Source organism: Puma concolor, chromosome D2 (assembly GCF_028749965.1).
Source record: "Puma concolor isolate L17-30 chromosome D2, mPumCon1.1.hap2, whole genome shotgun sequence".
Taxonomy (NCBI): Eukaryota; Metazoa; Chordata; class Mammalia; order Carnivora; family Felidae; genus Puma; species Puma concolor.
This window is the reverse complement of record NC_141677.1, coordinates 68,100,335-68,121,993: the sequence shown is the minus strand read 5'-3', so window position 1 is coordinate 68,121,993 and position 21,659 is coordinate 68,100,335.

Sequence of the window (21,659 nt, the reverse complement as noted above, 5' to 3'; positions counted from 1 at the left end):
AAAGGAAAGGTCTGAGGTTTAGCCAAGGGTTATGATTGTCTAACTTGACCCCATGCTCTGCATTTGCCTTCATGGCATACGTAGACCTAGGTTCTCCGGGCTGGTCCAGAGCCTTCCAGCTCACAGCAGCACCTGCGACAGCAGTAGCTGGTTCAGGACTTAAAGCAGCCCTCTCCCTCTCTCATGCACCTCTTCTGTTATCTGTAGCTGACTCAGCAGCTGGTTTGGGGCAAAACAAAATAACAAAAGGAATTCCGCTTTATTTTTCTCCTTTTTGAATTTTTTTACTGTGGCAACATTGAACATGAGATCTCTTCTCTTCCCAAAATTTTAAGCGTACGATACAGTATTGTTAGCTTTAGCTGTGATGTTATGCAGCAGACCTTTAGAACCGATTCATCTTGTGTAATCGAAACTTTAGACCCGGTAGACAGCAACTCCCCATTTTCCCCTCTCCCACGGATGAACGGATAAAGCAAGTATGACCTTTACACACAATGGCATATTATTCAGCCTTAACAAAAGAAGGAAATCCTGCCGCACGTGACAACATGGGTGAATCTTGAGCACATTACGCTGAGATAAGCCAGTCACAGAAGATAAATACCTGTGTGATGCCACTTGTACGAGGCATCTAGCAGAATCCACTTTTTCTTAAGAATAAGATAGAAAATTATTCTGAAAGTTTATATCTCTCACCTCTGTCTCCTCTCTCCCTTTAATAATTCTTGCAAAGGAAAAAAAAAAGTAAAGGCAGGACTAGGTAGTTGGATTAAATTTCCCCCACACTGAATGTTGTTCTTGCAGCTGGAGGGTTGGGGAAATGCCTAGTCTCTGACGCCCTGCCTGATTCCTGGGCAATGACCCTGGAGACCCTGATCCAATAGCCCATGAGCTGGACTCCCCACAGTGTCTCCATCCACTGCTGTCATTGCTTGACTTGCCCTGCTTTGCAGCCAGCTTCCTTGACCAACACTGCATGTACTTAGAGGTTTAAGAATCTCAAATTCATGAACTTAGTCTTGACTGCCAGCTTTGACAATGAGCTTTCATTCCAGAACTGGGAACATGGCTGTGCTTTCAACTAGGCCTTTACCTTATAGTTTAATTCCGAGAATATGCTCTATTGAAACATGGCAGCCACCATAGATAGCCATAAGAGTGAGGTCCTGTCTTATCCTTGCTTGTCCAGCCTAGAAATTCCATCATCTCCTGACCTAGGCCGCCATGGCCTGTGTCTCTCAGACTCCTGTTGCCCTGACCCACACCCCTGGACTTATTTATATCTGTCAGATTGAGCCCTTGCTATGTTCCATTCATGCCTTTCTGTGTTTCTACTCCATCTGTAGCTCCCGTGGTTTACTCTGGCCTGGAACACCCTGCAGGAGGGGGATAGAAGCAGAGGATCTAGAGGGAGAGAAGAACAATAGAAAACCCTGAACTTAGAGCTATATATTACCTACAGGAAGTAAAACACAAGTTAATACTATGGAAATTAAGTAGTTGTTCAGTCCACCCACCTGCCCTCTCTATTAAAGGTCAGTACGGTTTCCATATATAACACAAGGAAAGTAAAACATAACAAATGAGAAGGTGAGAAGATAGGCCTCACTTGGTACTTAAAAAAACCAACCACAACAGCAACAAAGAAAACACCTAAGCCGGAGTGTCTGCCAATTCTGGGTGATGTTTATAAAATACATAATAGCTGAAAAGAATTCAGACTCTCACAAAGAAGCATTTTTGTCATCCAAACACCTGTTTCTCCAAAGTTCCTTCTCTGCTTCCAGATTTAAAAATCTGTTCAGGGCACGCGTACAAAAAAAATAATAATAATTACCATGTTAAGATGGTAATTTGGAAGGAGCTCCATGGAACAGCTTCAGCTGTATAATCGAAGCGATGCTCATACATTCACGTGGGGGCCTCCGAACTCTGAGTGCAAGTCACCGCCAATTTCTGAGATGAGGTCTGGTAATGTTTCAAAGCAAAAATTGGGATGAATTTTCATCACAGAAATGAAGTGGGGGTTACATTTTCCTCTCACTCCTGCATTTTTCCTTTCCTCCTGTGCTTCTGGGGACGGTGCTGCCGGGAGCCATTACTCAGAGCTGCTGCATTAGCCCATGCACATTTGTGTGACAGGGTACTGCCTGTACACCCAGCACTGCTGAGCTGGGAAGTAGACCGGCCCATGACCTGCTCTAACATGCAGCATCCACCTGGCAGGTCACATCTTGGGTGCCTGGGAGACATACATTTATTTCCTTGAGGACATGAGCGAGGTTTTGAATCTTCCTCTTACTGCAAGGATATCCTACAGAACGGCGTGTCCCGGGCAAGTTGAAATCAAGACAAAGGCTGCCAAAGTGACAGATACGTTCCCTCAGCTTAGATCAGCCCCAAAACCTGTGCTGCACTTTGCTCCAGGCAAAGGTTTTTCTTTTGCAGCATCTATGATATCTTGGCAGAATTAGGGCTGCTTTTGGGAGCAAGAAACTGCCTGGTTTAACAGTATCACATTGAATATCTTACATAGCAAGAAGTGCAGAGGTAGCTGGGTCCAGGGTCATTGAGCTACAGCTCCTTTCCATCATCGCAGCCAGACTTTTTCCTGTCCCTGCTCCTTGGCATGTTGGCCTTGTCCATCAAGCTATCACTCCCATGGTCACATGGGTCACATGGGTCATGACAGCATCTTTCCAAAGAAGTTGGATTCTGTCTTCCCATGCATTTCTTTTTAATAGCAGACACTTTTCTTGGGAGACCCTCCCTTATGCCTGTTTGGTGCACACTTAAACCAATCCCTGGAAAGAACATTTATGTCTGTGTTATTTGGCCGAAACTAACCAGTGTGCAGTCCGTCAATCACACGTGGAGGGATGAACACTCAGGATTGATTCTTGGGTTGGCAGACAACCTTGTTGATGATTCTTTTGGGACTCAGTTTTCATGCTTTTCCTAAGGAGACATACCACCTTTCCTCTAAATATGGGGTGGTGGAAAGTCTAACTCAACAAGTATTTACTATGCATCTGCTAGGTATTGAGCACTGTCCTAGATGCTATAAGGTGTTAAGAGGTAACCAAGGCATTCTTCTAATCCTTAGGTTGCTTAGAATCTGATGAAAAGCCTAAGATAATTCATATTATATAAGGTAAGGCATATTATAATAAACACCACATGAGAGTTTAAGCTATTTTGGTAATTGTACTCAGTCAGGATCAGAACCCATTCATCCAGGGCTGGTCCTTTAAGTAAACCCCTGCTCCTCAGGGCAAGTTTAAATCTGGGATATTAACTAGGGGTTTGAGGATGGAGTTAGGCCACCTCTCATCAGTGGATTATTTTAGGGCAAGTGGAGACATAGCAAGCAAAGTGCAGCATCAGGGAAGGAAATGAACCACCATTTATTAAGAACCAGTTACAGGCTAGACCTTTTCATATACTTTACCTCATTTAATCCAATTAGAGAGCATCACTCAAGGTTTGAGGTAGTTATTATTATTCCCACAGTTGTAAATAAGGCAATTGACATTCAGGAAAGTTGAGCAGCTCACCCAAATTACCATGAGGCCATCTCAGAGTATCTGGAAACAAGATGAGGATTTCCCTTTTGGAGGCCCTGAGTTTTCTAGCTCTTAGACCCAGAGAGTAATCTAGGTCCCTCCCACGGTCATAGACGTCTATAGGCAAGAAGAATATTGGTGATTAGCCAGAATGTCCTAAAATATTTGGCCAGGATGCTAGAAAGAGCAGTGTGTATATGCCACAGGTTTTACATTCAGCCACTACCATCTATAACTTTTTAGTAGTCTCTTTCTTCAAAGAACTTAGATTCCAGCTGTGATTTCAGACCAAAGAATAAAAAGTGTGGAAAGAGGGTAAGTCTATGTTGAGGCAATGAATATTGTCCACTCTAAAGAATTCTCTTTTTTTTTAATAATGTGTATTTATTTATATAAAATAATTTATTTTTTAATTTACATCCAGGTTAGTTAGGATATAGTGCAACAATGATTTCAGGAGTAGATTCCTTAATGTCCCTTACCCATTTAGCCCATTCCTCCCCTCCCACCACCCCTCCAGTGACCCTTTGTTTGTTCTCTATATTTAAGAGTCTCTTATGTTTTGTCTCCCTCCCTGTTTTTTTTTAAACTTTCCTAAAAAATTTGTTTTGAAATGTTTATTTATTTTTGAGAGAGACAGAGACAGAATGTGAGTGGGTTAGGGGCAGAGAGAGAGGGAGACACGGAATGCGAAGCAGGCTCCAGGCTCTGAGCTGTCAGCACAGAGCCTGACATGGGGCTCAAAATCACGAGCTGTGAGATCATGACCTGACCCAAAGTTGGATGCTAAACTGACTAAGCCACCCAGGCACCACCCCTTCCCTGTTTTTATATTATTTTTGCTTCCCTTCCTTTATGTTCATCTGTTCAGTATCTTAAATTCCTCACATGAGTGAAGTCATATGATATTTGTCTTTCTCTGACAATTTCACTTAGCATGCTACTGTCTAGTTCCATTCAAGTATTGCAAATGGCAAGATTTCATTCTTTTTGATTGCCAAATAATACTCCATTGTATATATATACACCACATCTTATTTATCCACTCATCCATCGATGGACATTTGGGCTCTTTCCATATTTTGGCTGTTGTTGATAGTGCTGCTATAAACATTGGGGTGCACGTGTCCCTTCAAAACAGCATACTTGTATCCCTTGGATAAATACCTAGTAGTGAAATTGCTGGGTCATAGGGTAGTTCTATGTTTAATTTTTTGAGGAACCTCCATACTGGTTTCCAGAGTGGCTGCACCAGTTTGTGTTCCCACCAGCAGTGCAAAAGAGATCTTCTTTCTCCGCATCCTCGCCAGTATCTGTTGTTGCCTGAGTTGTTAGTGTTAGCCATTCTGACAGATCTGAGGTGTCATCTCATTATGGTTTTGATTTGTATTTCCCTGATGATGAGTGATGTGGAGCATTTTTTCATGTGTCTGTTAGCCATCTGGATGTCTTCTTTGGAGAAGTGTCCATTCATGCCTTTTGCCCATTTCTTCACTGGATGATTTGTTTTTTGGGTGTTGAGTTTGAGAAGTTCTTTATAGATTTTGGATATTAACCCTTTATCTGATATGTCATTTGCAAATGTCTTCTCCCATTCTGTCGGTTGCCTTTTAGTTTTGCTGATTGTTTCCTTTGCTGTGCAGAAGATATTTATTTTGATGAGGTCACAGTAGTTCATTTTTGCTTTTGTTTCCCTTGCCTCCGAAGATGTGTTGAGTAAGAAGCTGCTGTGGCCAAGGTCAAAGAGGTTTTTGCCTGCTTTCTTCTCTAGGATTTTGATGGCTTCCTGTCTTACATTTAGGTCTTTCATCCATTTTGAGTTTATTTCTGTGGATGGTGTAAGAAAGTGGTCCAGGTTCATTCTTCTGCATGTCGCTGTCTAGCTTTCCCAGCACCATTTGCTGAAAAGACTGTCTTTATTCCATTGGATATTCTTTCCTGCTTTGTCCAAGATTAGTTGGCCATACATTTGTGGGTCCATTTCTGTGTTCTCCATTCTGTTCCATTGATCTGAGTGTCTGTTCTTGTGCCAGTACCATACTGTCTTGATGATTACAGCTTTGTAATACATCTTAAAGTCCGGGATTGTGATGCCTCCAGCTTTGATTTTCTTTTTCAAGATTGTTTTGGCTCTTTGGGGTCTTTTCTGGTTCCATACACATTTTAGGAATGTTGTTCTAGCTCTGTGAAGAATGCTGGTGTTATTTTGATAGGGATTGCAAGAATTCTCTTCTTTATCTATCTTCTCTTTCTTTGCCTGCTGAGGTTGGATGCCAAACCTGAAATTCTGAAAGATCATGTAATTCAGGACAAAGACGTTCAGGCTCAATGAGCAGGAAATGGGAAGGATATTACAGATGTAACATGAGGTGCCTAGTTAGCAACACTTGAATCAACACTTCCATTCCCTGCTTATTCCTTGTCTATTTACACAATTAATTTTTGTTGTCTGTGTATTGTACTTATCACATTAACATTTGTTGTAAAGCACTGAAAATAGGAGCACCATGAAATAGTAGAAAAAAAATAAAAAAGGAGTAATATAGACATTAAAAGTACTTGAAAAAGCTACAATGATTTTGATTTGTAAAATTTAAAATCTTATTACATTTAATTACAAGGCCGACTGGGAAAAATATTTCCAGAAAGTATGTCAAAAGGATTATCATATTATAAGAGCTTGTACAAACAGATAAATAATGAAGACCTTGAAAATAATATGATTAAAACATTCAAAAGAGGATATTAAATTGTTAAACCAATGTCTAAAAGAATGGTCAGTTTTTAAGAAATGCCAATTAAAGCAATCAGGAGATATTGCTTTCACCTGTCAACTGGCCAAGTTTTTTTTTTTTTTTTTTTCCAATAAATGAAAATGACCAGTGCTGGCAAGGATGTAGTTGGCACTCACCCACTGCTGAGAGTCTAACCTTCCTCGAGAAAGCTCTTAGACAATTTGGATCCAAGTGTTAAAAGTGTCCAGAATCTTTGATTTGATAGTATGCTAATGAAGACATCAAGTCTAAAGCGAAAAAAGAAGCCCTAAGTATGGGATAATCTTTAAACAAAAAGATATTTTCAGCCCAAATTTTCAAAAATAGGGACTTGTTTAAGTAGAGGATATATGATAAATAATGTTAGAGAAGTCCTTACACAGCATATGCAATTTCTGTAATGTTAAAATAATAACTAAACACAGGGATATAAATGTAAACCATCACACCAAGACTCTGCCCTGTCTCCACGGAGCTTGCTAATCGGTTGACTGGGGCAAGGCATATATTGGCATAGCTGTGAGAATACCAGAAAAGCAAAGGATCCATAAGAGGAAGTGTGACAGAGTGAAAGCATGTCACCTATGGGGATACAGCAGGGGTGCAAATTAGAATAACTGGGGTTAATCATGGATCTTTCTTCCTTCATTTATTTATATTTAAAATTGGAAAATTAAGGCAAGGTTGTTACAGAAAAATTGGAAAATGCAGAAAAGGCAAAAATTGCTTGCAGTTCTCCAGACCACAATTCACCTCTTGATAAGTCTCCTGTACTTCTTTAGCAAAGATGTCTAGGGTTAGGAAGAATGGGACCTGAGAAAGAACTGTTGGATATTCATGAGAGCAAAGGCAAACAGGTTTTTAAAAACACAGCACTCAGTCAGACTTTGTACTGATGAATCTCAAGACTCCAAGAGCCCCAGCTTTACTCATCTGTGAAAGTGAATGATAACAGTAATGCTCTCTTCATCAAGGGTCATTGAGGGGACTAAATGACATAATAACTTGTATTAATTTGCTAGGGTTGGCATAATAAGATACCATAGACGGTGTGGCTTAAATAACAGAAATTATTTTCTCACAGTTCTGGAGGCTGGAAGTCCAAGATCAAGGTGTTCGTAGGTTTGTTTTCCTTTGCGGTCTCTCTCCTTGTTTGCAAGGCCACCTTCTTGCTGTGTCCTCACGTGGTCATTCCTTGGTCTGTGTTGTCTATAACCTAACCTCTTTGTAGAAGGACATCAGTTATATTAGATTAAGGTCCACTTCATTTTAACTTAATCACTTCCTTGAAGGCCCTATCTCCAAATGCATTCACATCTGAGGTATTGTGTAATGATGTCGACATAGGAATTTTGTGGGGGTATAATTTAGCCCATGACAATTATATATCCTTTTAGTCTCCTGCTTGGCTTACAAAAGGACTTTTAAATTGGCTGTTGTTTTTATTAGATAGAACCACGCTTTTCTACCATATGACATTTTATAGCTCTTGTAGAAGTTCATTTTCTTTTTTATAAGCAGCAAAAGTCCTGCCAGGTGGCACATTCTTTTACTTTTGGGAGACCCTAAGTTGGACGAATTTGTCTAATGCTGCCACATTTCAGTTAACATCTATTAATTAACATCTAAAGAATTTATGTATGGCAGAAAATTCCTAGGAAGCACTGACCTGTACTAATAATACAAACTGAAAGCTTGAGATTAAAAAAAAGCATCTGTGCTTGGTTATGATAAGTGTTTTATTTGGACTTGGTAGCCACTGAAGAAACTACACTCTAATGGAAAGAGAGAAAGTATGTGCTTAGCCTGTTTCACTGCATCCCCCAGCTCTCTACTGCCTCCCTCCCCTCCCCATTTGAAGGAGCTGATCATCTATAAAATGGATTTTAAATGGACTCCCTAAAGAAGAGTCAGCATCTCCCTAAATCTACTTACATTGCTTTCATAGTAGTCAAGTGTAATTTAATTCATTTTAATGTCTTTCCTCTCTAGTCCCTGCTGATCAAAAGGTTCTATTGCAGAGAGGTGGGAGGGGGAAATTACTAATCAAATTATTTGCAAATTTCAATAAATTTTAGAAATGCAGCTCATGTCACAGACAAACCATAGGAATTACCGAATCCATCCCTTCAATTCATGCTCTCAGTGTCAGTTTATTAGATAAATAAAGTGGAAACCTGATATTCTCTGTCCTTTAGCATATAAGTAATCGTAGGGACATAAGTTATTTTGCTGTGCGCTGTGTTTAATAATTACAAATTGTTAAAGGCTCAGTATTTTGTTAGTTTGAGGTTAAGATCTAAAGTGCTTGTTTCTCTCTATTGTTTTAGGGCATGTTAATTAGTTTGAGTTTACCTTGCCATTAGCCATCTGTAACGAATTCGAGTCAGGAAGGGTGTAACAGGTACAAACCCTGAATCTGAACACATTTGGATGCCAGTGAGGAGTGCATGCTGGTCTGTGGACCCTGAGTCCTATTCTGACAACACCTGATCACTTGTCAGAGTCACTTGTGTTTATGGAGTTTGAGTGGTTGCCTTCAGTGAATGTGCTGACATTTGCTCACTCTCTGTAACACCTGATAAAAGAAACGTAACCCTTGCTTTTGTTCCTAGCACACTTCCTATTAGAGAGCAGTTTAGTCCTTGAAGCACGACCTTACTCTTGTTTATAAGCACAGCTAGTTTAAACCACAACTGATAGCCATGTCTCTCATAGCACCATTATCTTTCATACTAGGTAAAGCCTTTCTCTCCACTTAAATAAAGACAAACTTCTTTTAGCTTTACAGCTGACAGCTGCCTGGCATTAAAAACCAATTGTAACCAGTTGCCTGTGGCTAATAAACTAGTGGGTAGTCATTTTAGATGCTGAAGTATTACATTAAAATTTATGAAAAGGGGAGAGAGAGAAAGAAAGAGAGAGAGACTGCCTGATGCCATTGTGTCCTGTGTTGTAGAACAAACTGAGGGAAGATTCAAGCCACCCCCAGCAGTGATGGCTCCTAGACTGAATTGCGCACAGGCTGTGCCCTTAGCTGGTGGATGCCTAGGCCAAGGGAGGACAGAGCACTTACAACATTAAGATAATTTCATGCCCAAGGTGTTTGACACTGTGGATTATCGACCCTCACTTTACTCATTCAGTGACTATAACCCAGTGTCTGCACTGTGGTGATGTTGCAATAGAACAGTGATTAAGTCAGACAAGAATGTGGCCACCATAAAGCTGGTATTCCAGAGAGAGACAGTGAACAGACACAAGGTAGACTGACCCTGGGGATCTCAAATCAAAAGAGGCTGAATGCAGCGAAAATGACTTGATCTTTCCTCTCCCTTCCAACTCTAGACAAGAAAGGTATCTTTCAGGAAAGAGGGAATCAGACAATTTTTAAATTCATTCTCCCTACCCATCTTTCTCTCCCCATCTCTCTCCCTCTTCTCTCTCTTATATACTAGAACAATAATTCCTAGACATCATTTTACAATAGTAAAATTAAAAACCCCAATAATCTGTGGGGGTCTATGTTGAATTGTCAACTCCTCCCCCCATGGTTTCGTGTGTATGTGTGTTAGTATGTGACTAACTCTTTTATGTTCAGTTTGCACAACACTTATGATGTAAGTACTCTTCATATTCCCATTTTACAGATAATGAATGCAGTGGAAGCTCAAAGAGGCTATGTGCACTGCCCAATCTAACCCAACAGGTGGGCAAGTTGGACTCCCGACCATTCAATATTTGGGCTCTCAGCACCACCATTCTCTTTAAAACAGTAAACAAACAAGCAACCAACAAACAAAACCCTACAAAGCTTGCATCACCAACAAGACGGGAAAGACATAATTCCAGAAATTCTAAAATCATCTTTACGAAAAACTCCCTTGTTCTTATTTTCCTTATTTCACTGTGGACTGGAGAAAGCTTTGTCAAAGTCCTAGTCTGGCCCACGGACTTGCACTTAGGAATCCTGGTTCCAAGTCTTCAGCAACAAAAAACAACCTTTTCATCCACATCCCAGGTGATTTTCTAGAGAGTTTAGATCAAGAACATATGTGAGTTAGCCAGTTTAAGAACATACATGATTCATTTCGTGAATGACCTTCAAATGCATTTACAAAATATCTCAATTCTAACCCCTCTACCAGGTGCCAGAAGCTATGCAGAATTAGGAGACTGAGAAATAACCCTCAAGTGAGGATGAGGCAAGGTCCTTATAACAGAGTCCAAGAACATCAGGGGTTTGGGAATCCCTGGGAATGAACTGCAAAATTTTGCCAGCTCAGGCAATGCTACATCTTCCCTATACCTTGGAGAGAAAGTCTTCCTGAGCATTCATTTTCATAACCCCAAAGAAGTTAAAAATCAATAGTTTCGACCACTAAGTTATGATTCTGAGCAAATTGCTTGGCTATTTAGTACCTTAGTTTCTCCATCTGTCAAATCAGAATAATTTGATTCCTATCTGACATAATTTTATTCCTTTGACATTCCTGAAAAAATGTATACAGGTCAAGATTTTGTAAATTAAAATATTTGAAATTAATTTAGGAATCTGACAATTTAAAGGAATCCTGGGTTGAATCCTTTTGAAAACTGAACACAGTCCTTTACTTTAAAGGCTAATTATACTCAAGAATCTATTTTGAGGTTCAGATTTTTGTATATTGGATTTCCTAATGTGAGACATACCTGCATCCTAAAAACTCACATCGTGGTTGGGGGAAGGTATCATCATCCCAGGAAATGATTTCAATTTAAAAAAAACTATGACTTATGCTTAGGGGAAACACATTTTTGTTTATTTCCCTATATTTGAATATTTAAAACTTAAACATTTTGAATACTAATGAGATAAAGTATGTGTTCTTTCTCCTTCTCCTCTGTGAGAGAACTTTTGTACAGTTTAGTCTGTAATTCTCCTGGAGCAGCTCCATTTCTCTGTTTCATTAGATGTTCTCTTCTGATGCCTTATATGTTCCCCCTTCTCAAATATTTAGTATTCTATACTCACTGCTTCTTGAAAATTGTCATTTTTGTTTGCTCCCAAAAGCCAATACACTTCTAAATTAAGAATACATGAAAACAGTAAATATTTCATTTCTGCCAACCATGTGGATGGAAGAGGGGGGGTAAAGGGGAGATGAAGTGAGCCAGTGAACACACAAAGTGACACGCAATCACTTCCAGGTAGATTAGGAAACTGTGGCAGGGGTTGTTTTAAATCAGAGCTGCTCTCAGGGAGAGCAGACAATCCTAGGTGACTTTTGGGGCATCAAATATTTCTACTTCTTAGAAATTCCTAAAGGTGCGACTTTGTCCCTTAAAGAGGAAGATCTGGGGGCCCCGTGGGTGCTGAAGGAACTCACTTCCTTATTGCTTTTTCCTGACTCTGCTAGTCCATGTAAGGTGCAGCACACACATTGCAGCAACATCCCATGCTCAGATGGCACTTAGGAACAACGTATGTGGAGTGTTCCGTAACATGATTCTGTTGACTATGGCCCACTTTCCAGGGTGAATTCCTGTAAAAGACTCAGAATTAGGTATCATTTAAGAAGAAAATCAACCACCCCACCAGGGAGTGAGGCTTCTTTCATTGGCCTCAATAACCTGCACCTTCCGAAAAACAGGCTATAGGGGATGGTTTAGTCAAGAAGAAGGCAGTGGAGTGAAGGGAATAAATGAGGTCATCAGGTTTCCTTGAGATAAAACAAGGCTCTGGGAAAAAGCACACAGTTCCCCATCCTCACCATGGGCTAAGGAATTACATCTTCTTTCTTGAGGAATGTTTTGTAGATAGGGAGGAAGATTTCTCTAAAAAGTCTGCCAAAAGGCACAGCTACACAGAGACCAAGCAAATTCTAAATTAATGAAATCCTAGAAGATCAGCATTAGATCAAGCATCGTGTGCTATTCTGCCCAACTCCTCCATCGTATGTGGATTTCTGTCTAACCCCACGCCTACTGGCAATGTTGGAACATCTCTGGTGTTGGAGGGTTCACTGCTTCCATGACTGGACAGCTCTAACCATCATGTAGTAATGCCCCTCTTGGAGCAGTTATTAAAGCCTTCTTTACTAGACAGTTGGAACATAGCAGTGAATAAAACACATGTGATCCCAACTTCAGGGATCTTAGAATTCAGTGGAAGATAAAATGAAACTAGCAACTACGATATTGTATTCTTCCTTATTGAGCTCACATGCCCACAAATACCATTCACTCATACACAGTAAATCCAACCCACCTCCCACAGGACAAACCCATCTGGTATCTAAAGACAATGATCATATTTCCTTTTACAAACTAAAAATACTCTTCTTCCTTCCTCTCTCCCTTCCTCCCCAAAGTGAATTAGATAAATCTCAAAGTTAGAAGGAGAAACAAACTATACCTTTCAGTGTATGTATGCAGTGCCAGAATATTGTAGATTATATACACAAAGGCAAGCGAGGCAATACTTGGTTTTCCTTCTTGCTTTTTGAAAGGAAAACAAAACTCAGTTTGTGAAGAACAGAAAGTGACATTACTCTTATGTAAAGATGTTTTACCTTAACTAGTCTTACTGGAAAACTTGGCTCCCTCTTCCACACCTCCCCTCAAACATTTATTATACTTTCATATCTTCAAACTTTTCAATAAGAAATATAAAACCTAACAAAGAAACCTAAGCAAATTAAGTGAGACCTATTTTTTTTTTCACCTGCAAAATGGATTTCAGTTTTGCCTTATGGAGGTCTTATGTTTCATTATTATTAAAAATGTCATGAATGTTTTGCCTGCTGGGAGCACAGATTTTTCTCCTATTTTTCAATCTTATTCAAAGCCCCTTACTGCATATTTTATGAGTTATAGCAGGTTTTTAGTTGTTGCTTTTGAAAATTACAAACTCCAAAGCCTATGTTGGCATTCTACTAAGTGGTCTCTGCACATGTAGTGTTGAACATTTACGGGAAGTAATGTAATAAGAGAAACATTTGTGGGATGAATATGTCCTTGGGTAGCTTTTAGAAACAGAAATAGGGCTATATCGAGGGAGTGTGCTGAGTTCCTCCACATACTAATTTCATGAGACCTTCCAACTTGGGTGGCTTAGATCACAGACTACACCATCATCTTCTTTAATGTGCCAATTTTGGCGAATCTATCATTAGAGTCCTGTAAAGAAGCTGAAATTGGGTGCATTTCCTTGAAGTCTCCTGTTTTCTCTTCGTCTTGCCTACTGGGGTGCTGTGAGCTTCTTGAACTTACAGTGTGTGTCTGGAATGTGAACTATTCCCTTCGTAGTTGGGAAGAATTAAGGGTGTTCATGGAAAATCGAGCAAAAATAGCTGAGAAGTAGTTGAGTTGGAGAACATGGGGATTTTAGTAGTTTTTAAAGGTTTTTTTTTTTCCAAAAAAGATATTTCCAGAAAGTCTGGAGAGAATGTGATTATGAGAATACAATGGGATAAGACTTGAGAAATGCTTAGCACAGGACCTGGTACCTTAAAAGTGCTCAAAGTTAAATATTATTCTCACTAAGTTGCAGGTATACACACTTGAGGGTGTTTCTCTATAAACCCCTCAAAGGAATTTGGAAAACAGCTTTTTAAGGGGAAGTTCATTGCGTCTGGAAACCTGCAGGAAAGAACACCTCATATGCCTGCATCTGGAATCTAGGATCAATAGCAATGTCCAAGAGCAAATAATGGTAACCTGAAGTGAGTTGGTTACACTGGGCAATAAAAAGGAAGGTTGGTGTGGGGCGCCTGGGTGGCGCAGTCGGTTAAGCGTCCGACTTCAGCCAGGTCACGATCTCACGGTCCGTGAGTTCGAGCCCCGCGTCGGGCTCTGGGCTGATGGCTCAGAGCCTGGAGCCTGTTTCCGATTCTGTGTCTCCCTCTCTCTCTGCCCCTCCCCCGTTCATGCTCTGTCTCTCTCTGTCCCAAAATAAATAAACGTTGAAAAAAAAAAAATTAAAAAAAAAAAAAAAAGGAAGGTTGGTGAATTTGATAAGGATTTGAGCACTCCTTGACTGTTGTATCTTGAGATGGCTTTGTTCAAAAGTGGACTTCACAGGACAATAAGCCTCATGACCTCTCCAAATGAATTTGGTTTTGGGCCTCCTCCAAACAGATCAACTGAGGGAAAACGTATCTCTATGAGGGTCAGAGTAGTAGATCCTCAGTGTCATGAGAGAGAGTCACAACTTAGTTCTAAGTTGTCTCTGTCTTCTTTCTTTCTTACCCCTCAAGACCACATCCCAGTGCCATGGTCTACCTGAGGAAAGGGGTTCCCTCTCACCATCCCCACCCCTGCCCACACACATGCTAAAGGTTGCTTTCATGTGGTGCTGCACTCGTGTATCCTGGCTCTTTCTAGCTAAGGTGGAATGGGGGAAATTTTTCTTTTTCTTCCACCCCTCAATTCTTCCATTGCCCTCTTCATTGTCCTTGGTGCTACTTTTTGAGAACCTTAAACCCGTTCTTTCATATTGCTCCTGATCTCCCAACTAGGGAAACCCCCTTGGGCAACCCAACTCAAATATTGTGATTTCATCCTTTTGGGGCAATCCTCAGCCAAGACAGTTTTCCCTCAAATTCTGGAACTCAAGGTGATTTATTTGATATATAGATGTACACATTAATAATAATACCATGAAGGCAAATATTCAATGAACATTTATTATGTACTAGACATGGCTCTAGATGTTTTTTTGTATGTGTTCATTTCATTTAATTCTCATACAAACGCTAACATTTTGACCCAGAGAGTTTATTTATTTAACATTCTATACTAGGAAGGATTGACATATAGATTATTCCTACTTGTGAGGGGTGGGTTACAAGTTTAATTTTCAAACTTTCTGAAGGCTGAGATACTGCTAGTGTAAAGAGATCATACTGAATGACTGTAATGTTTGATCTCCCCTCTATTTTTTTTTCTGAAATGCCTATAGCCTTTCAGAATGGACTATGGCGGCCTGACTCATGCATTTATATCTAAATAGCTAAAGGGTGAGTAGCATTAATAAAGAGAGGCAATATCTTAAACATCAGCCCTTGCTGATAACATGGAGGCCATGCTGGAGACAGGTGGGAATTCAAAGCAATAACCAGGTCAGTAAAATATGAAACTAGGAGGTATAGGGCAGCTGAGTCTGAACATGTGTTTTGGGTTCACCAGGAGTTCAGATGTCAAGGCTGTTGTTATAAAGCCTCTTTAGCAGCAGCTCTGGCTACATGGAATGATATGAAAAGAGCAGGTGAACACCCACCAGACATCACAGCTACATATGCACACACGGATGGCAACACCATGAGCAGCAGCATCCTCAAACGAGAATGCAGTGACAACTGCATCACAAATGAGTATCAAAACCAGACTACTGGCTTCCTTAAATCCAGAGCAGAGGAGAATAATGAGTAAATTCACTAGCCACATTTTTATTTGTCAAAACCAGTCCTTTTTCGCAGGGAGATGATCTGCCTTAGTTAAACCTACAAATGTCTGTTATTAAATTAAAATGTGTGGGTGTTCCCACAATTGTGTATTAACCTTGTGCATTTTATCATCTCACAGCAGAAGTCCACTTAGGTTATGTTTCTATAATTAACCCCAACATAAGATAATATTGCAGAAGTCAAAGCAGACCCTATTCATGAATTTACTCAGTAGTTTTTTCTTCCTCTTGGGTAGATATTAACCACTGTGTCATCTTTAACTACAACATTTTTGTGATCCCCAAGCCAATGTTGAACAGGATAATCTCTTTGAATCAAACTATTGAAAGTACTCAGATTGTCCAGCCCTAAAATATAAAAATATAGTAAATATTATGGAGATGTTTGAATCTATTCTAGATCTTTATCAAGTAGCATGTTAAGTGTGTCGGGCAGTGTTTACATGCTAGCACAGTTGGTGCTTTTCTTTGTGTATTTTCAAAAGCAAAGTTCCCCTTGCATTGCTGGATGGTTCTCCTTTGAAGCAGAAATAGTGCGATCACCATCTCCTGTATAGTTACTGACATCTCCACTTTTCTTGGAGATAATATTTCTTTCCAGGGGCAAAGAAAAGTAAATCTCCTTAGTTGAGTAAACCAAGTACAGAGGGTCCCAGAGATCTTGGCAAGCATAGAGCCTTATTCTGGAGGACCCTGTAGATTGACCCCTTACCAGTCTTTCCCCTTAGTTTTGTTGGCACATCTGTGAATGAAGTTCCTTGTCTGCCTTCATTTCCATCAAGAAAATATTGTCTAGGTACAGAGCTGTTGATTGAATTTTGGCTTACATGCAAACACAAAAGGCCGATGTCACTAGATAGCAAGGCTGTGGTGATATTAACTTCAACCATTATCCTAGAGGCAGGTCTATTCCCTACTCACGGAGTTCAACACCAGCAGGACCCCGATTGCTTTGCATATAACACCATAATATTTCTGTGAGACAGAAATCCCAGGAAGATATGATGTAATTTCTGCCTGTCCATAAACTTTCCCACTGGACGACACTAAAGTGTATAAAATTATATTTCTCTTTCCTTGCCTTTCCATTTTAGAGGTGAAATTTATATTCACTGTCAGAAAGAGAAGAAAAACTTCCACGACAAAAAAAAAAAGCCCTTTTCTTCTTTTTCCTTTTTCCTATCTTCATGGCATACATAAAAATTAAGTTGTAGGCTATAATATAACTTCCCTGCTTTCATTGCCCTTATGATTTTTTCCCCAGGATTTACACTTGTTAATATACTAAGAGGGTAGTGCTATCCCCTGATAGATACCAATCTGGCATCCTGAGCCACTGAGATGTTTGTTCTCCCATCTGATTTCCTGAAATGCCTACAGTTATTTTTCATGGTTATATTATTATAATGTGCTCATTGATCAAATATATATCTTTCAAGATCACATTTTTGAGGTAATGGCATTAGTCAGAGGAGTTATTTAGCTAGTGCACAGTGCAGGGTTTCAGCTGCTGCAGCACTCCCTGTTAAGATTGCTCAGGTTTTGCTTCTTATTATGCAGACCCATTCTGAGAATTCACCAGGTGCTGAGAAAGAACTGGAACAAAATGGGTCCAGATTTGGAGCTATTTATTTTAGTGAACTTCCTGCATTGTGCAATCATCATTATAAATCAGTTTTAGAACATTTTCGTCATCAATAAGCATCACTAATACCTATTCCATATTAATCCCCATTCTCATACCCCCTCCCTAGACAATCACTAATCTACTTTCTGTCTCTATAACTCTACCTTTTCTGGATATTTTTTAAATTTTTATTTATTTTGAGGGGGAGAGAGAGAGAGAGAGAGAGAGAGCAAGCATGAGCAGAGGAAGGTCAAAGAGAGGAAGAGAGAGAATCCCAAGCAGGCTTTGCACTGTCAGTGCAGAGCCCAGTATGGGGCTCCATCCCAGGAACTGTGAGATAATGACCTGAGCCAAAATCAAGAGTTGGTTGCTCAACTGACTGAGCCACCCAGGTGTCCCTGGAATTTTTAACAAATGGAATCATATAATGTATGGTCTCTTGTATCTAGTTTCTTTCACTGAGAATAATGCTTTTGGGGTTTATCTATGTCATAACATGTATTGGTAGTGCATTACTTTTAACTGCTGAATAGTGTTCCATTGTATGGATATATGACATTTTGTCTCTCCATTCACCAGTTGACATTTAGGTTGTTTCCAATATTGGGTACTTGTGAATAATGCTAAGAACATTTGGTTACAAGTCTTTGTGGGGACAAATGTCTTCATTTTTCTTGAGTACATATGAAAGTATTTAAAACAATTTTTTTTTTAATTTTTTTTTTAACGTTTACTTATTTTTTTGGGACAGAGAGAGACAGAGCATGAATGGGGGAGGGGCAGAGAGAGAGGGAGACACAGAATCAGAAACAGACTCCAGGCTCTGAGCCATCAGCCCAGAGCCCGACGCGGGGCTCGAACTCACGGAGCGCGAGATCGTGACCTGGCTGAAGTCTGACGCTTAACCGACTGCGCCACCCAGGTGCCCCACAATTTTTTTTTTTTTTTAATTTTTTTTTTTCAACGTTTATTTATTTTTGGGACAGAGAGAGACAGAGCATGAACGGGGGAGGGGCAGAGAGAGAGGGAGACACAGAATCGGAAACAGGCTCCAGGCTCTGAGCCATCAGCCCAGAGCCCGACGCGGGGCTCGAACTCACGGAGAGCGAGATCGTGACCTGGCTGAAGTCGGACGCTCAACCGACTGCGCCACCCAGGCGCCCCTAAAACAATTTTTTTAAGTGTATTTATTTGGGGAGAGAGAGCACAAGTAGGGTAGGGGCAGAGAGAGGTAGAGAAAGGATCCCAAGCAGGCTCCAAGCTGTCAGTGCAGAGACTGATGCAGGTCTTGATCTCATGAACTGTGAGATCATGACCTGAGCTGAAATCAGGAGTCCAATGCTCAACTCACTGAGCCATCCAAACACCCCTAGAACTAATTTTTAAAACAGCTTTATTTTTGTTGATCTGTTCTGTTTAGTTGTTGTTGTTTCTACATTGTTTAATTTGTTCTAATCTTTATTATTTCCTTTCTTCATCGGGCTTTAGGCTTAATTTGCTCTTCCTTTTCTAGCTCCTTTAGGTGTAAGGTTTGGCTGTGGATTTGGGACTTTTCTTGCTTCTTAAGGGAGGCTTGTGTTGCAATATATTTCCCTCTTAGGACTGCCTTTTCTGCATCCCAAAGGTTTTGAACTGTTGTGTTTTCATATTCATTTGCTTCCATGTACTTTTTTAATTTCTTGTTTAATTTCTTGGTTAATCCATTCATTCTTTAGTAGAGTGTACTTTACCATCCATGTATTTTTGGTCTTTCCAAAATTTTTCTTGTGGTTGACTTCAAATTTTATAGCATTATGGTCTGAAAATGTGCATGGTATGATTTCAATCTTAGACACTAGCAAATCAAATCCAATAGTACATTAATACAAATACTGACCATGGTCAAGTGGGATTTATTCCTGGGCTGCAAGGGGGGTTCAATTTCTGCAAATCAGTGTGATACACCACGTTAATAAAAGAAAGGTTAAGAACCATGTAATCCTCTCAATACATGCAGAAAAAAAAGCATTTGACAAAATACAGCACTTTCTTTCTTTCTTTCTTTCTTTCTTTCTTTCTTTCTTTCTTTCTTTCTTTCTTTCTTTCTTTCCTTCTTTCTTTCTTTCTTTCTTTCTTTCTTTCTTTCTTTCTTTCTTTCTTTCTTTCAGCATCCTTTCTTGATAAAAACCCTCAGCAAAGTAGGGATAGATGGAACATACCTCATTATCATAAAGGCCATATGTGAAAGACCCACAGCTAATATTATCGATGGGGAAAAACTGAGGTCTTTTCCCTATGGTCAGGAACAAGACAGGATGTCCACTCTCACCATTACTATTTAACATAGTACTAGAAGTCTTAGCCTCAGCAATCAGCCAACAAAAAGAAATAAAAGGCACCCAAATCGCCAAAGAAGTCAAGCTTTGACTCTTTGCAGCTCACATGATACTCTATGTAGAAAACCCAAAAGGCTCTACCAAAAATTTCTAGAACATGAATTCAGCAAAGTTGCAGGATATAAAATCAACATACAGAAATCTGTTGCATTTCTATACACCAATGAAACAGCAGAAAAAGAAATCAAAGAATCTATCCCATTTATAATTGTACCAAAAACCATAAGATCCCTAAGAATAAAACTAACCAACAAGTTGTACAATCCAGCAATTGTACTAGTTGGTATTTACCCAAAGAATACAAAAATACAGATTCAAAGGGGCACGTGCACTCCAATGTTTACAGCAGCATTATGAACAATAGCCAAACTATAGAAAGAGCCCAAATGTCTGTCAACTGATGAATGGGTAGAGGAGAGGTGGTATATATGTACAATGGAATATTACTCAGCCGTCCAAAAGATTGAAATCTTGTCATTTGCAATGACATGGATGGAGCTAGAGTGTATTATGCTGAGTGAAATAAATCAGTCAGAGAAAGACTGATTTCACTTCTATGTGGAATTTAAGAAACAAAACAGATGAATATATGGGAGGGGGAAAAGAAAGAAAAAAGATAGAAATGAACCATAAGAGACTCTTACACCATAAGATAGAGAACAAACTGAGGGTTCATGGAGGGAGGTGGGTGGGGGATGGGCTAGATGAGTGATGGGTATTAAGGAGGGCACTTGCTGTGATGAGCACTGGGTGTTGTATGTAAGTGATGAATCGCTGAATTCTATTCCTGTAACAAATATCGCACTGTATGTTAACTAAAATTTAAATAAAAATTTGAAAATAAAAAAAACCACTTTATTGGCATGTAACTGACACACAATAAACTAAATTAATTAATTAAATATTTATATATTTATTGATAGAGAGTTGATCAGCATGGGGAGAGACAGAAAGAGAGAGGAGAGAGAGAAAATCCCAAGCAGGTTTCACACTGTCAGTGCAGAGCCTGTCGCGGGCTCCATCTCACAAACTGTGAGATCATGACTTGAGCTGAAATCAAGAGTTGGACTCTTAATCAACTGAGCTGCCCAGGCACTCCTGAATATATTTAAAGTGTACAGTTTGAAGAGCTTTGATGTAGGTATACACCTGTCAAATCATCACCACAATTAAGATAATAAGCACATACATCACCCCCAAATAATTCCTCCTGTTGCTGGAATCCTCCTGCTTATCCTTCCCCACCACTCCCATCTTCAGATGACCACTGGCTTGCTTTCTGTCACTGTTGATTAGTTCTCATCTTCTAGATTTTATATCAGTGGAATTATAAAGCATATATTCTTTTTTTGTATGACTTTGTTCACTCAGCGTAATTATTTAGCAGTTTATCCATGTTGTAGTGCATATCAATACCTTCTTCGTTTTTTATCGATGAGTGATATTTCATGGTCTGTATATACCTCAGTTTGTTTATTCATTCATCTGTTGATGAGTATTTGGGGTGTTTCCATTTTTTTGCCTATTATAAACAAAGCTGCTTTAAACATCCATATTTTCATGAATGCAGACTTTCTTTCCTTTCTCTTGGGTACATTCCCAGGAATGGAAAGTCTACATTATATTCTACATGTATGCTTAACATTAGAGGAAATTGCTAAATCATCTTCCAAAATGATTGTTCCATCTGACTTTCCCACTAGCCATGCATCGAGACTTTCTATTCCTCCAGGTTCTTGCTATCTTGTTATGGTCAGTTTTTTTTAGCTTTAACCATTCGAATAAGTGTGAAGTGTTATTTACTGTGGTTTTAATTTGTGTTTCGCTAACAACAAAGGATGCTGAGGGTCATTTCATGTACATATT